This window comes from Protopterus annectens, chromosome 2.part1 (genome assembly GCF_019279795.1).
Source record: "Protopterus annectens isolate FY-2018-M chromosome 2.part1, PAN1.0, whole genome shotgun sequence".
NCBI lineage: Eukaryota > Metazoa > Chordata > Ceratodontiformes > Protopteridae > Protopterus > Protopterus annectens.
Window position 1 is genome coordinate 970,271,708 of NC_056729.1, and position 14,602 is coordinate 970,286,309.

Here is a 14,602-nt window from a genome sequence, read left to right on the forward strand (position 1 = left end):
ACTAGATTTCAGGTTAGTAAAAAAGTACACCATTCTGGTCGCAGATGTTGTGCCAGGTATACTAGAAATGATAGTCAAGTTAAATCCACAGAGTAAATGGTTTAAAGTTACAAATCTGGCAGAATTTTTTTTTTGCCATTGTTTTGTTTAATCAGACATCGTCATAGGTTCATAGATGCATGCTAGGCTAATGACCACTAGGGCCTTTATAAGCCTAGCTGTGCAACCCAAATGAGTATTAAGACCATTGAATTATGGTAATAAAGTGGTGCAATGCATAAATATCTTGATACAAATAAAACCAAAAAAATACAGATATTAAATGATGTTTTAGTAGTTTCACAGAATGCAGAAGTTAAAGTCAGTGTTTCATTTTTGAAGATGTGAGTGCAGTCACAGGTTCAGATCTCATATTATAGGATCATAGGAGCCTACTAGGCTACTGGCCCTGAGGCCCTTATAAGCCTAGTCAAGAGTTTAGCCCATGTTTAGACAAGACAGCACCCAAAACCCTGTCCAGCAGGGACATAGGTGGAATCCCAGGGGTGTGTTTTCTGTTTCCCATCCAGTTAACCACGTTGCGCTTGAAATGAATAATAAGGTACTCTGCTTGACATGGCGAGGGAGTCTATTCCACAGATGGGGGAGTCATGGGGACTCAAATCTGTCCTGCCAACAACTCCTATTGATATCACAGACCAGGTTGAGGTCACGCATATGGGTTGCTCAAGTGGAGCTTGACTTGCGAATATGCAGCAGTCCCATCAAGATGGAGGTCTGAGATTGCTTTATATGCCAAACAGAGGTCACCCCTGAGGAGTCTGTATGAAGCTGAGTAGAGGGCTAAGGCTTTTAGCCCATCTGTGTAGGGTAGATGTTTGAGGCTCTGGATTCTCCTGGTGAGGAACCTCTGTGGTCTTTCCAGCTGCTGCATGTGCTTTGCGAGGGACATGTCGAAGGGGGCATTGTACTCGATAATTGGCCTTATAAGGGAAGAATGCAGGGCTGTTATGACCTCTTTATTCCTGGATAAGATACCCTTAATTATGAGGTGTGCCATGTAGAAAGCTTTCCGTACAATGAAAGCAACATCGTGGTCAAAAGTCAGGTTGCTATCAACCTGGGTGCCCAAATCCCTCACTACTGATTGTGTACTTAGAACGGGTCTATATTATATTTTTGAATGCCAACAATGTCGAATCTGACATTGTCGACACGAGAATATCGAATGCTCAGAATCTCGAGCATGTAAACGGAAATCTCCGTAAGGGGAGATTTCTGTTTACTGCAATATAGTGTAGTGTCGGAGTTGGTATATTTAAGTAGCGGGGGTGGGGGGGTGCAAGGCGGCTTGCCCCCCTCCCTGCTTAAACCCATTAGGGTACTTTTTTCTTTTTTATTTTTTGTGGTTTTAGAAGTTCGATGTTTGAAGAGATTAACCATATGGTGTCGGCCATATGTTCGATGTTTTCAAACATTGATCTTATAATATAGACCCCTTACTACATTATTATTAATTTGATAATATATAGGAATGTCATTCTCCCCAAAGGGGATGATGATGCATTTTTTGGCATTCAGCTTGAGGCCATGTTTCTGGCACCAGTCATTTGTTTGGGTGAGACCCTTTTGGAGGACGTCCACATAATTTGGGGAATTGATAACTGTGCCCAGCTGGCAGTCTCCTGCAAACTTGGTCAGCCATAGTCCACTGGTTTTGGCCTACACCTCAGAGAAGTATATCCCAAATAACAAAGGCCCCAAGACAAATCCCTGGGGTATGAAACTCATTACGGGTCGACTGCTTGAAGCGGCTTCCCCTATTTTGATTAGGCGAGTTCTATTAGTGAGCCAGTTTGCTACCCATCTGGTAACATATGGATTGATGCCTAGTTGAGAGAGTTTATCTACTAAGCCCGAGTGGGGAATAGTGTCAAAGGCTTTCACTAAGTCAAGGTAGGCGGTGTGCACCATCTTCCCTTCATCCATGGTTTTGGTGACTGTCTCAAAGAAGTTGACCAAATTTAACAGACATGACCTCCCCTTAACAAAGCCAATCTCTGTGGGGTCGAGTGTTTGGAGGTTGCCAATGTCCCTATTAATGAGGTCCATGATAATACATTCTATGGCCTTGCAGATTGGGCTAGTTAGGCTGATGGGTCTATAATTTTCTGGATCGGTGGATGCTCCACCTTTGTGTAAAGGGATGACAGTGGCTGTCCTCCACTCGGCTTGGACAAAGCCGGTACTCGGGCTTTGGTTGAATAGGGTGTAGAATGGTGCTGCAAGTTCATTCCTGAATTCATGTAGGATACAGCCAGGGATGTTATCGGGTCCCATGGAGGCTGTATTTTTCACCTTTAAGAGGGCAGTGATGACCTGTTCCCTAGAGATAAGGGGTGGGGGTAGGTACTGGGGTTTTCCTGATTTACTGATGGGGGGAACAGAGGGGAGAAGTTTTCACTGAATCTGTCAGCCAGTAGATTGGCTATATTTACAGCATTTGTGTATGTGGTGTCCTTGACCACCAGTTCTGAACAGATCTGCATGCTTCCTTTGAGATTTCAGACATATGTGAAGAAGGCCTTATGACTGTCTCTAGTAGATGTGGCCAATGTGGACTCGAAGTTAAGTTTGGAGGATTTCACTAGTGCTCTTATTTGCTTGTTCAGGGTAAGGAAAAATTGCTTACAACTGGGGACCTACTCTTTCTTGGTCCTGGACAGTATTTTTTTCCTTTTGTTATATAGTTTATTTAGTACAGATGTCCACCAGACAGGTTTACTCTTCCTTGGGGAGGATGATTTTCTCCTGTCGGGTATTCCTGATTCAGTGCATCTATATAAATACTCATATAGTACTTTGGTGTAGATTTGGACATTTGTGCCATTTCCTACAGTGGGGGAGGGGGCTGTGAAGCTGTTTATACCATCCCTCAGGTGGTTGTAATCAGCTTTGGAGAATTTTTGTTTTTGTTTGACCCTAGCTAGTCAGGGGAGATGGTGACTTCAAAAGTGACCACTTTATGGTCGGATCTTACCAGGGAGGATGATACCGTAGGGGTGCTGCAATGGTTACTCATGTGGGTTAATACCAAGTCCATGATATTATCTTGTCGAGGTATCGACTAGCTGTTCCAAGGCATTTGTATTGATAAAATTGAGGAACCTCTGGGCATCTGTATTCTGGAATGAGTAGTTTTTCCAATCTATAGTTGGGTAATTAATGTCACCCAGGGTCAGAGTGAAGGGTTGAATCTTGGTAGATTTGAAGAGGTGCAGATAGGTGGAGTGGGTATCTTGAGTCAAATTTGGGGGCCTGTAGATAGCTATAATTTGAATAGGGGTCTTGTCAATGGTTAACTGCACCCGGAGTGTCTCCTGTGTGTCATACTGTTTGACCAGCCTGGTGGTGTGTGTGTCTTTAATATATATTGAAACACATAAAAAAGAATGCAATGTAATTTCCTGTTTGAGAAAACTTCACATACAAGTAAAGTTCCAGAAGCAAATCAGTTCAATTCTAGTAGTAAATATGTATATATAAAAGTTTCAAGATTTTATACATCACATGCAACAGCTGAAGTTTACACAGACAGCACATCAGAAGCACAGACTCCCATGATTACATTATCAGATTACAGGTCAGCCAAGCAAGTTAAATTAAATGCAATATCATATGCTATAAAATGGTGCGGTAAAGATCAGTTCAATATTATCAGTGGAAATTTTTATGTAGTAACAGTTTTTACTATTTATCTAGAAATTTAGGCTACAAGAAAATTTGCAGACAATGATAGTAAACCCTTACAGCATGCAGAGGGAATGAAAAAGTTAAATGATGTAAACTGGAAGAACAGTAACATTTTCAAGGAGTGGGTGGAGATAGCTCCACACTGAGAAGAAACATTATTCTGTAGAAATTATAGTCTGAAGTTCATGAAGTAAAAAGTAATTACAGATATAGCACACAAAAAATTCAACAGTTAAAACTGATTTAAAAAAACATGCAGAAATGTAAACAATACTGAAAATTAGTACAGTGTCAAACTTGACCCGCAGTGGTGGTGCTGCAGTAGCGTTATCGCCTCACAGTAAGACACTGTCCGGTTCGATTCTTAGCTAGAGCGTCTTCTGCGTGGAGACATGCATGAATGGGCGTACCTTCCTTGAAGGTTGTGCATCAGGGCTGGTAACTCGGCACGTAAAAATCAACTACCAATCATTAGCGGACCAGAGTTCCACTGTGGCAACCTCTAACCGGGAAAAAAAAGCCGAAAGACACAAAAGTACAGTGTCAGATTACTACTTCTACTTTAGTTCCATTTGAAGTAATGACAAAAGAAAAATGTAACTAGGTTTTCCATTTAGTTCAGTAATTAAGTTACAGCCTTTCTGTTTCACTTTAGCACATTATCAGTTTAGTTAGAGACTTACAAAAACATTTATTAGTAACATGGGTTTATTTCAGGCAAAAAAGTATATATTTAATAGCATAGTTAAGTCACTGCAACAACTAATGCTAGAAAACATCTGAATCGGCTTATGATTGTTAGCGCTACAGCTGTTAGTCTAAAACAATTGATACTGCTTTTTATTATACTTTTACAGTTATTATGCAGGAAGGGCAAGTTTGTCACAGAAACTGTTTTTTTGTTTTTTTTTTTAGCGACAAGAACATTTTTAATTACAAGTTTGTTGAAGGTTCAAGAACAACTGTTATATTTACTGCACAGTCTTGTCACAAAGTGGTTGTAAAGGTAAACTGGAGGCCAAATATTGTAAAACGGAATACAGCAATAAACAGTAAAGACATTCCCCCAGATTTACAAAGCCCTGTAGAACATGCAGGATTAGTCTAAGAGCTATTTTTGGCAATATGGCCGACGTGCGATCCAGGAACGCACTCCCGGGACGTGCACGTGAGCTCTTAGACTACTCCTGCATGGACTGAGCTCCTGTATGCAAATTACCCTCATTTGCAGGTGGAAAGCCTGCAAATGAGGATAATATGCAATCCAGGAAGCTGGCAGCTGTCCGTGCAGGACGAGTGCAGTGTGCAGAAATGTACTCGGTTAGTAACAGAGTACATTTCTGCAATCTACAAAACGGAGCTATGACACAACTGCAAATAAAGGCTGCATATCATTGAGGAAGCATGCCAATGGCCAAGTAGAAGGCCAATGGAATTGCAAACTGTTTAAAAAATAAAATAAACAACTTTTATTTTTTTTTTGCCGATCTCGCCTGTTTAAGCATAGGGCAGTGGCGCACAAACGGGATTGGGGGGAAAATCATAAAATAAACCTAAAATAAGCATTCTAACTGAAATCAGTATTCTGTCATGCAAATCAATGGCAGTCAGAAGACAACCTGGCCAGTGAGCAATGGTTGCTAAGGGGGGAGACTCAGTGTGGGACATGTAGCTATACATTAGCAGGCAATCCTATGCAAATGAAGGAAAGGTTAATGAATCCCAGATATTCCCAGGGTGTGGGGCAGGTCCCAAGAGTGTAAGAGTATAACTAGCTGGGTGCAAGACTAGGATATAGGTGACATCATGGGTGTGTGTGTCAGGCATACGGTAAGTGGATTAGAGGCCTGTGGCTCGGGATTGTTTCTAGCTTAGCACAGCTAAGCTAAGGGTGTGTCTAAACCTGCCTAGCACTCTTTACAAAGTGTAAGCGGGTGTGCGCTGCCATGCACTGGGTTTCACAGGAAGAAAAAGGAAGTTAAACCAAGAAAAAGCAGCTCTGTGCGCATTTGAGCACTCCATTTGCACGGCGCTCACATGGGCTTAAACAGGGAGGCAATGGGAAGGGAAAACAGCAGTAGGAAGGTAATCAAGGAGAACTACCTTAGCTGACAGGTGAAATGTATCAGAAACAGCCAATTACACAGGCAGCAGACCGGACCAGCACACCATTATAAACTATGCAAACACCATCCCCCCTTGTTTTTCCCAAAAACTCTGCACCACCAGTGTATACAGACGGGGAAATTTTACAAAACGAAAGCAAGAGAAAAAATGTTAGGGGCTGCTTTTGCTATCATAAACCAGCATGTGCAAGAGGCTGAGGGTGGTGAGGATGTGAATGCTGCTGAGCAACCCACAGTGAGGAGACAGAGAAGAGTGTACAGACCCAGGGTAACCTACCAAGGGCTACATGAGATGGAGATAGTGGAGAGCTATAGGGTGGACAGGGACCTCTTACAGCAAATTGTTGAGCTGTGCCGGCCATGCCTGACACACAGAACTAACAGAAGGGAACCCATCCCAGTGGATACCAAGGTATGTGTAAGCCTAAGAATATTAGCTACAGGTACCTTCCAAAGGCCAGATGAGGATATGATGGGGATTTCACAGGCATCAGCATCCAGGGTACTCCACCAGTTCCTGGATGCCATGTCAGCACATGTCGGTGAGCATGTATATTTCCCCATCACCCGTGAGGTGTTGGCCAGCAATATGTGTCTCTTGCACCAAATAGCAGAATACCCTGAGGTAGTGGGTGCAATAGACTGCAAGCACATATGCATGAAAGCACTGCCAGGTGAGCGGGGTAGGGTCTACATCAACCACAAGGGCTTCCCCTCCATCAGCTGCCTGGTTGTGTGTGATGCTCAGGGCATAATAATGAATGTGTGTTCTGGCTGCCCTGGAAGCTACCACGATTCCCACATCTGGCATCTGACTAACCAAACATTTGCCAATGGGGATATCCCACACAGTCACCTAGAGGGGGATGCTGGATATGCACTGGAGCGATGGCTGATGACACCCATCAGAAATGCACACACACACGAACAAGAACTCCATAATGAGGCACACGCACAAACACGAATCATAATAGAGCGTGTGTTTGGGATGCTCAAGTCACGGTTCCAGTGCCTGGACACATCTGGTGAAGCCTTGCAGTACTCACCAACTACTTGTACCCAAATTGTCCTTGTATGTGCCATGCTACACAATACGATCCTGTGGAAACAGATGCAGCAGGAACAGCATGGGGCAGGGCCACACAGCCCCCCACCAGTGCCAAGGCCTGCACAGATGCAGAGTGACTCAGAGGAGGAACAACCTGAGCTTGCCCCAGTAGGCAAAAGAAGGCATGCTCAGTATGTCCTGGCCTTGGCAAATAGGCAACACATAGCACATGCACTGACACAGTAAGGACCCAGGGAATAGGTTCATAGGTTCATAGGTTCATACTAGGCTATCTGCCCGAGGGCATTTACAAGCCTAGCCCATAGTTTTGTGGCTTACGCCACCCCTTTAGTATGGGGAACTATACCCATTATTTTGCTGTGCCTCTGTCGAGCAGTGACACTGAGGTAATCCCTGGGGTATATCTGCGATCTCCCATCCATTGGTCAAGATTTCTCTTGAACAAGGCCAGCGAGGTGCTCTGCCTCACATATACCGGGATTTTATTCCACAGCATAGGGAGTCTTTGGGTGATGAATCTATCCCTCCAGCACGTCCTATTAATAGCCGTGTCGAGGTTTAAGTCTCCCGCCCTTGTGGCTCTGACGGATCTAGATTTTTTGAGGTGAAGCATATTCATCAAATCTGGGTTTGACATGGCCTTGTATGTTAGGCAAAGGTCACCTCTGAGCAAGCGGTAAGCGACTGAATAGAGCTGGAGTTCCTTCAGTCGGGCAGCATAGGACAGATGTTTGAGACCCTTTATCCTTTTGGTGAGGAACTTTTGTGGCCTCTCCAGCTGCATGACACCTCTCTCCGACTCGCACATACAGTAAAAGGGATGCCAAACATGACACTACTTTTGCTCAACCATGTATAGGGAGTGTACTATGTGCATCCAGCATAGGCAGCCCTGCAGTACTACCCTCAATACTGGGACACCCACAAGGTAAGTGACTCACACATGCCAGTTAGGGGGGGGGGGCACATACCCAACAACAGTCACAGCCAGCAGGATAGGTGTAGACAAACACAAACAAATGCTGTACAATGGCCTCTGAATGCGTCCTATGGGTAACCCCTCCCCCAGGCCTACATAGACTACAGCAGGCCAGCCAGTTGGATGTAAGTTGTGAAGGCTAGGAAGTCCAAAACTAATATGTAGGTAGTTACAGCTAAGATCTGTAGTACACTGGTATGCCTCTAGCCAGCACGATAGGTAAGACTACAGACTGAAATGGTGTATGTGACATACCAGTACAGTCCTAGCAAATGTGTAAAAGTGTAAGGTGTGCCCCACCATCCTATGTACACACTTATAGTAACAGTCAGGTGTGCCCCCCACCCCTGTGTAGAAATGTAGAAACAGTCAGGTGCGCCCCCCCCCCGCTATGCAGAAATGTAGCAACAGTCAATGCCAAATGACCAATGTATACCCTGCAGACACAGCATGCTTGGTGTACAACACAAAGATCAGCACCACAGTACAAACTATCTGGACTTGATCCACACATGCAATATAGATGGCCATACTGGGCATGCTCACACACTTAAACACATGAAGGCCATGTCAGCAAACACCAGTGGACCAGACATATCTGGCAGTTGCAGTTCTTAGTGTAGACACATGTCAGTATGCACCACTCCTGCCTTGCACATGCAGTGGATAGGAATACAGACATATATGTAAGGACAACACATTATAATAAGCCAAAAGTAGACGGACATAGATGTGTGGAAGAGGGTGACCGTGACAAGGAGCCATCTGGGCCTGTCCCACCCAGCACACAGCCAAAGGGTCCCAAACATATGAGGTGCAGGTGTCACTCACTGCAGATACTAGCCACCAGTATCTGTCAGCATGACGGTGTGTTGCACGTGCCAGCTGTTGATCATGACTGTACAAGGAAGTAGTCACCTAGTAGCTGTATACACGTACCTGTGGCATATGACCCCATGTGTGCCCACATGCAGCATGTCAACCCTTACATGAATGGGTTACGGCCCATGCACAAACTGCCCTCCCCTAGCAGTATCATGACAAGCCTGCTGAGGTCATCCAATGTGAAATACACCTTTGGGAGAGCTGTAGCTCAGTAATCCCCATGACGGGTCCCATAACTGCATACTGCTGTAGTGATAAACTAGTTTGGTAGTAGTCCTAACCCCAGACTTGGCAACTGTGTGAGTGTGTATTTGTGTGCGTGTCTCTCTGTCTCTGCCTGTGTAAAGAGAAATGCTTTTTATGCTACTCACACTCTGTACAGTTCATATACACAACTTTGGCAAGGCTGCTGATGTCACTCACCTAGAAATACACCTCTGGGAAAATTATAGCCCAGTAATCTCTGTAGCGTGACCTGTAACGGCATACTGCTGTAGTGTGATAAAGTAGCTAGTTAGGTGTTCTAACCCAAGACCTGGCAACTGTGTGTTTGTGTGTGTGTCTGACTGAATAAAGAGCAATGCTTTTTAGACCCCTCACACCCCGTACAATACATATACTCAGCTTTGGCAAGGCTGCTGGTGTCACTCACCTAGAAATACACCTCTGGAATAATAGCAGCCCAGTAATCTCTGTCGCGCATTCTGTAACTGTGTACAGCTGTACTGTGATAAAATAGTTAGACAGGTGTTCTAACCCTAGACCTAGTAACTGAGTGCTAGTGTGTGTGTGTGTCTGACTGAGTAGAGAACAATGCTTTTTAGGCCACTCACACCCTGTACATTACATATACTCAACTTTGGCAAGGCTGCTGATGTCACTCACCTAGAAATACATTTCTAGGGTAATCATAGCCCAGTAATCTCCGTAGCACATCCTGTAACTGTGTACTGCTGCAGTGTTATAGAGTAGTTCGCTAGGTGTTCTAACCCCAGACCTGGTGACTGTGTGAATGTGTCTGAGTAGACAGCAATGCTTTTTAGGACACTCAAACCCAGTACAATATATATACTCAACTTTGGCAAGGCTGCTGTCACTCACCTAGAAATACACCTCTGGGGAAATTATAGCCCAGTCATCTCTGTAGCGCGTCCTGTAACTGCGTACTGATGTAGTGTGATTTAGAACTGTGGTAGGGTTCCATCACCACCCATGGCAGTTCTGGATGTTTTGCCTGTGTTTCAATGTCTGTGTATGGAGCAATGCATGATAGGCTACTCACTTGCAGTACATTTCAAATGCCCGACTTTGCCAATCCTCCTGATGTCATTCATTGTGAAATACAACTTTGGGGAGAAAGTTCCCTGCAATCCCTGTGGGGTGACCTATAACTGCTCTATGCTGTAGTGTGATATAGGCTTTGGTCAGGGGTTCTATACCCACATATGACAGTTGTGGATGTTCTGTGCGTGTCTCCCTGTCTGTGTAAGGAGCAATGCATTTTAGACTAGTCAATCGCAGTACAGGTGAAATTCCCTACTCTGGTAATCCTGCTGATGCCAGTCACTGTGAAATACACCTTTGGTGAAGAAGTACTCCAGTGATGTCTGTGGCATGTACGATAACTGCATAGTGCTGTAGTGTAATAAACTAGTTAGGTAGGGGTTCAACTCCCAGACATGACAGGTGCATGTGTGTGTAGCTCGTGTCCTGTGTAAAGGTGAGTGTGTGACACCTGTGGCCAACGTGGAGGGATTTTGCTGATTACTTTTATGGTGGGTCTACTATATATCACAATGTCAACCATACAGGGATAACAGATGTAAATGAGCTGGGAGGCTGGGGTGCAAAGCCATACTCATACATGTGACATCAAGGCCAGCCAATCGACATTAGCAACCCTACTATTACCCAGAGCACACACTCAACCCATGTGTCATACGCACACACATGCCTATACAACAGATAATATGTGGTTAGTACACTGCATATTGGCCACTGATAGTAACTATGCAGTGATAGCCATGGGCTACAGAGGGCATGTCACCCTGCCCATCTGTCCAATATGCATGTACATGCAGACAGTACACCTCCACCATTTTCCTCAATGGACACCTGCACCACCTGTGGTGCCTTCACATGTGACTCACAACGGACATACCAGCCCTGAGAACATGACCTGTATGGACAGATGACACTGACATCAGGGAATGCTGTTGGCATGCTATCAATGTAGGTGAAGGGTAAACCTTATGCCCATTACCAGTTCCTGCCACAGGTGGGCAAGACTGGCACATCTGATGATAATCTGTATTCACAACATGAGCCAGACACCCCAGGTACAGTTCCACATGTCAATGTACATGCATGTGGCAGGTGTGCACATCCCAGACACCATCCATGTCATGGACTAAGGAACACATACATGGCATGTGGTGTACAGCATTGGCCACACACAATAGTCACCCAACTGACTGGATGGGGGATGCAACACCAACCTGTGTGGGCAAATGCAGTAACTACAGGCCTGAGCCACAATGCAGACCATTGTCATGTGGCATGATGCCAAGGTATACCCATTGCCTACCCCCATACAGCCTGCAGCCACAGTTGACCACCACACACCCGTGTAGACATGCACCCATGCATGTCAGAACTGGCACCCTGTGTGCTCGTGTGTGTGTGTTGCATGCTGCGTATGCCCACATCCACACTCACTACAACCCCCAGGGCATACTGAAGCATGCTGTCTGATGTCTGACATCTCCTCATACTCCTTGCCCATATGGCCTCTGTATGACCCATGTGGTGCATGTGATACCTGCATATTGATGTGTTGTGGCAATCCCACTAGTGATGAGTTGCACTCCTGGCCCTGCCAAGTGTGTCAATGTGTGTGCGTCCCTGTGTGAGTGTGCCTGTGTTGACGCTGGCAGCTGTTCATGCAGACAGGCATGTGTACGACACCTACTGTATATCTACCATATCCCTGTTGCAGATGTCACTTACCCTGACATATATGTTCTGAGTGCTCTACATCAGGTAACCCATGTGGTGCATCCAATAACTGCATTGAACTCTGATAGCAGTACATAGTTGTCGGGGGTTTAATATCCTGTGATGGTAGTAGTGTGACACAAACATGCTTCAGTTTTACTCTACCACCCCTCCCTGACATATCTGCCTCTGTCTGCCTCCCCCACTCCCTCTCTGGTGGATGTGGAGACCCACACCTGCCTTGCTTAGGCAGCAGCATGTGTATTTTATGTGATGCTCATGATCAGCTGATGGCCTCAGCATGAATTGCAGCCCTCCCCTAGCTGATTGCATGTGGAACAGCTGTGGTAACAATCCCATAGCCAATTGCATGGAAACACACTCCAATACCTAGGAACATCATGGTGGTGTTGGGCCTTTGCAGACACTGTGAGCAGGAAGTGGAGCTGATGTTTGGCAAAGAGCATCCCAGATGGATTAGGGATTTACCTCTAACAACATACACTGTGGAAAGAGGGCAACAAACAGGAGGGGGATGTGCCTGACCTAACTACAGACTGTAAGTGCTGCTATACTGCATTTGGAGTAATGTTGGCTTAACAGTGTTTGTCTGGATATGCCTGTCATACATGTCGCAATACCTCCCATGTCAGTTCCATGTATATGAGGGATCCTCATCTGCAGGGTCATCTGCAGACTGGGTAGTGTTGTGTCTATGGTTTCATGTGTTAGCCACAGTGCATCAATCTGTGGAATGCAGAAGGTAGTGTGAGGATTGCAGTCTGTAGACGGTGAAGGCCATGACAGTTACTGACTTCATATCCCTCATAGGACATATGTTGCAACAAACCCCATTACAATGGAAAATATATGAGGTTATCACAGCAACATGTCTATAATAGCCCTGTGTATGTGCTCAGCCACACCTCTGTCAACCTTTGTACATATGGTGTGCATGAAGTGTTGCATATGTGCTGTACACCATAAATAGTGTCATCATATCTGATAACAAGCCAGTGATATATCAGATTGCTACACATGTTATGTACAGTAGTGGTGATATTTCATGACATAAGCTGGACATTCTGTGGATGTTTGTGCAGTACTGAGGTCTGTGTAGTGATGGTGAATGTCAGCAGTATGTGTATCATTAATATGTACTTCAGCCTGTGTACAGACTGTGGTAGATGTCATTGTTGTAGCTCCCCTTCTATCAGATGTCACATGCTGCCCCACTGTATGGTACCATTTTGCCATACATGTTTGTAGGGCCATACCACAGACAGCCATCATACCAAACTGTGTAGCAGCCCAGTATATGTAGGGTCATTCTGTGAGTGGCACATATGAGGATGGTGTATAACAGATAGTCCATATACTGTAATATTATGCTAGCTTACCATATGTGTCTGTGTTCACATTGGATGTGGTTATGCACTGTGATACAGGTGTATCTTTCCCTGTGTTGTGACATGGCTGTTGGGCCTGCTATATATGCAGGTACATGTGCATTCCCCCATATGAGATGTAGGTCAGCGTTGAGCCAGTCTGCCTGTAGCCTGCACAGTGCATTGTTACTTGCCTAGCAGCTTAGTGTACTTAACCAGTGGTATGTTATGTGCAGATACTCGCCAGATGTACTGCTGCTGGGCCACCCTTAAATGGCATGTATGTCAGACAGAGCAGTGGGATGCTTTACAGATGTATGTCAATATCAAGTGTGTGGTATGTGTCCATGGCACCCCTGTACTAGCAGTCATTATGTGTCAGGCCAGACAGGAGTGTGTGAATCCATCACCTATGGTGCCAAATGTATACCAGTTGTTATGTGTTATACCCATCTACATGGCTGTCTGCATCCATATTGTCAGGCCTGGTACACATGTGGTGCACTAAGGGATTATGTGTATACCTCTGGACTATACAGGGTGTGTCTGAAGTTCCACATATAGTGGCCAAAACTCTGCTCCACTCCACAGGGCCATTACATGATAGCAGTGGTACCTTACAATGATTTCCTTAGGATGTCTGCCAGTAGCCAATGGCACATGTTATAAGCAGATGTCAGCATCCACACACCATATCTGTGAAGACAATCCCAATGACAGTAGCAACAGTCTAGTAATACACCTGCTATACATACATGTCATCCCCTTGCACTATGTCTTTGGGAATGTAGGGGCTGGTGTACGGCAACACTCCATGTCCAGGACATATGGTGGAAATATATGTGCATATACTTATCCAGATAGCCATATATATATATATATATATATATATATATATATATATATAAAATTACACATGTGTACTACATTGAATTATCACTGTCATGGCAACCATCCACTATAAATCCCTATAGTATGTGGGTGTAGTCCTTTTACATTCTCTGTGTGATGGACATCCTTTCTGTGTGTGGGCATCAGTGATACAGACAGCAGGTAGCAATACCTCTTACAGGAATACCTGCACACTCAGAGTGGCCACATATTCGTAGGAGTATCAGGAACTACAAACAGATGGTGGGTAGAGTTGTGTAATACTTTGCATAGTACTGGTGTTACAGGGTGTGTGTGTACATACTAGTGTACCATGGAATGCAGTCTGTCTGCATAGCTCACTACTGTGGGCCTAACCTCTTGCTGGACAGAGGTATGCCTATCATGTGTTGCCCGTCCACCACACAGGTCCTGTGTCAGATATTACACTGGCAGTGTGAGTGTTGCGTGTTATCAGTACATGGCTACATCCATGTCTATTTCTAACCTCAATCCCCTGACTAAGGGTATGTTG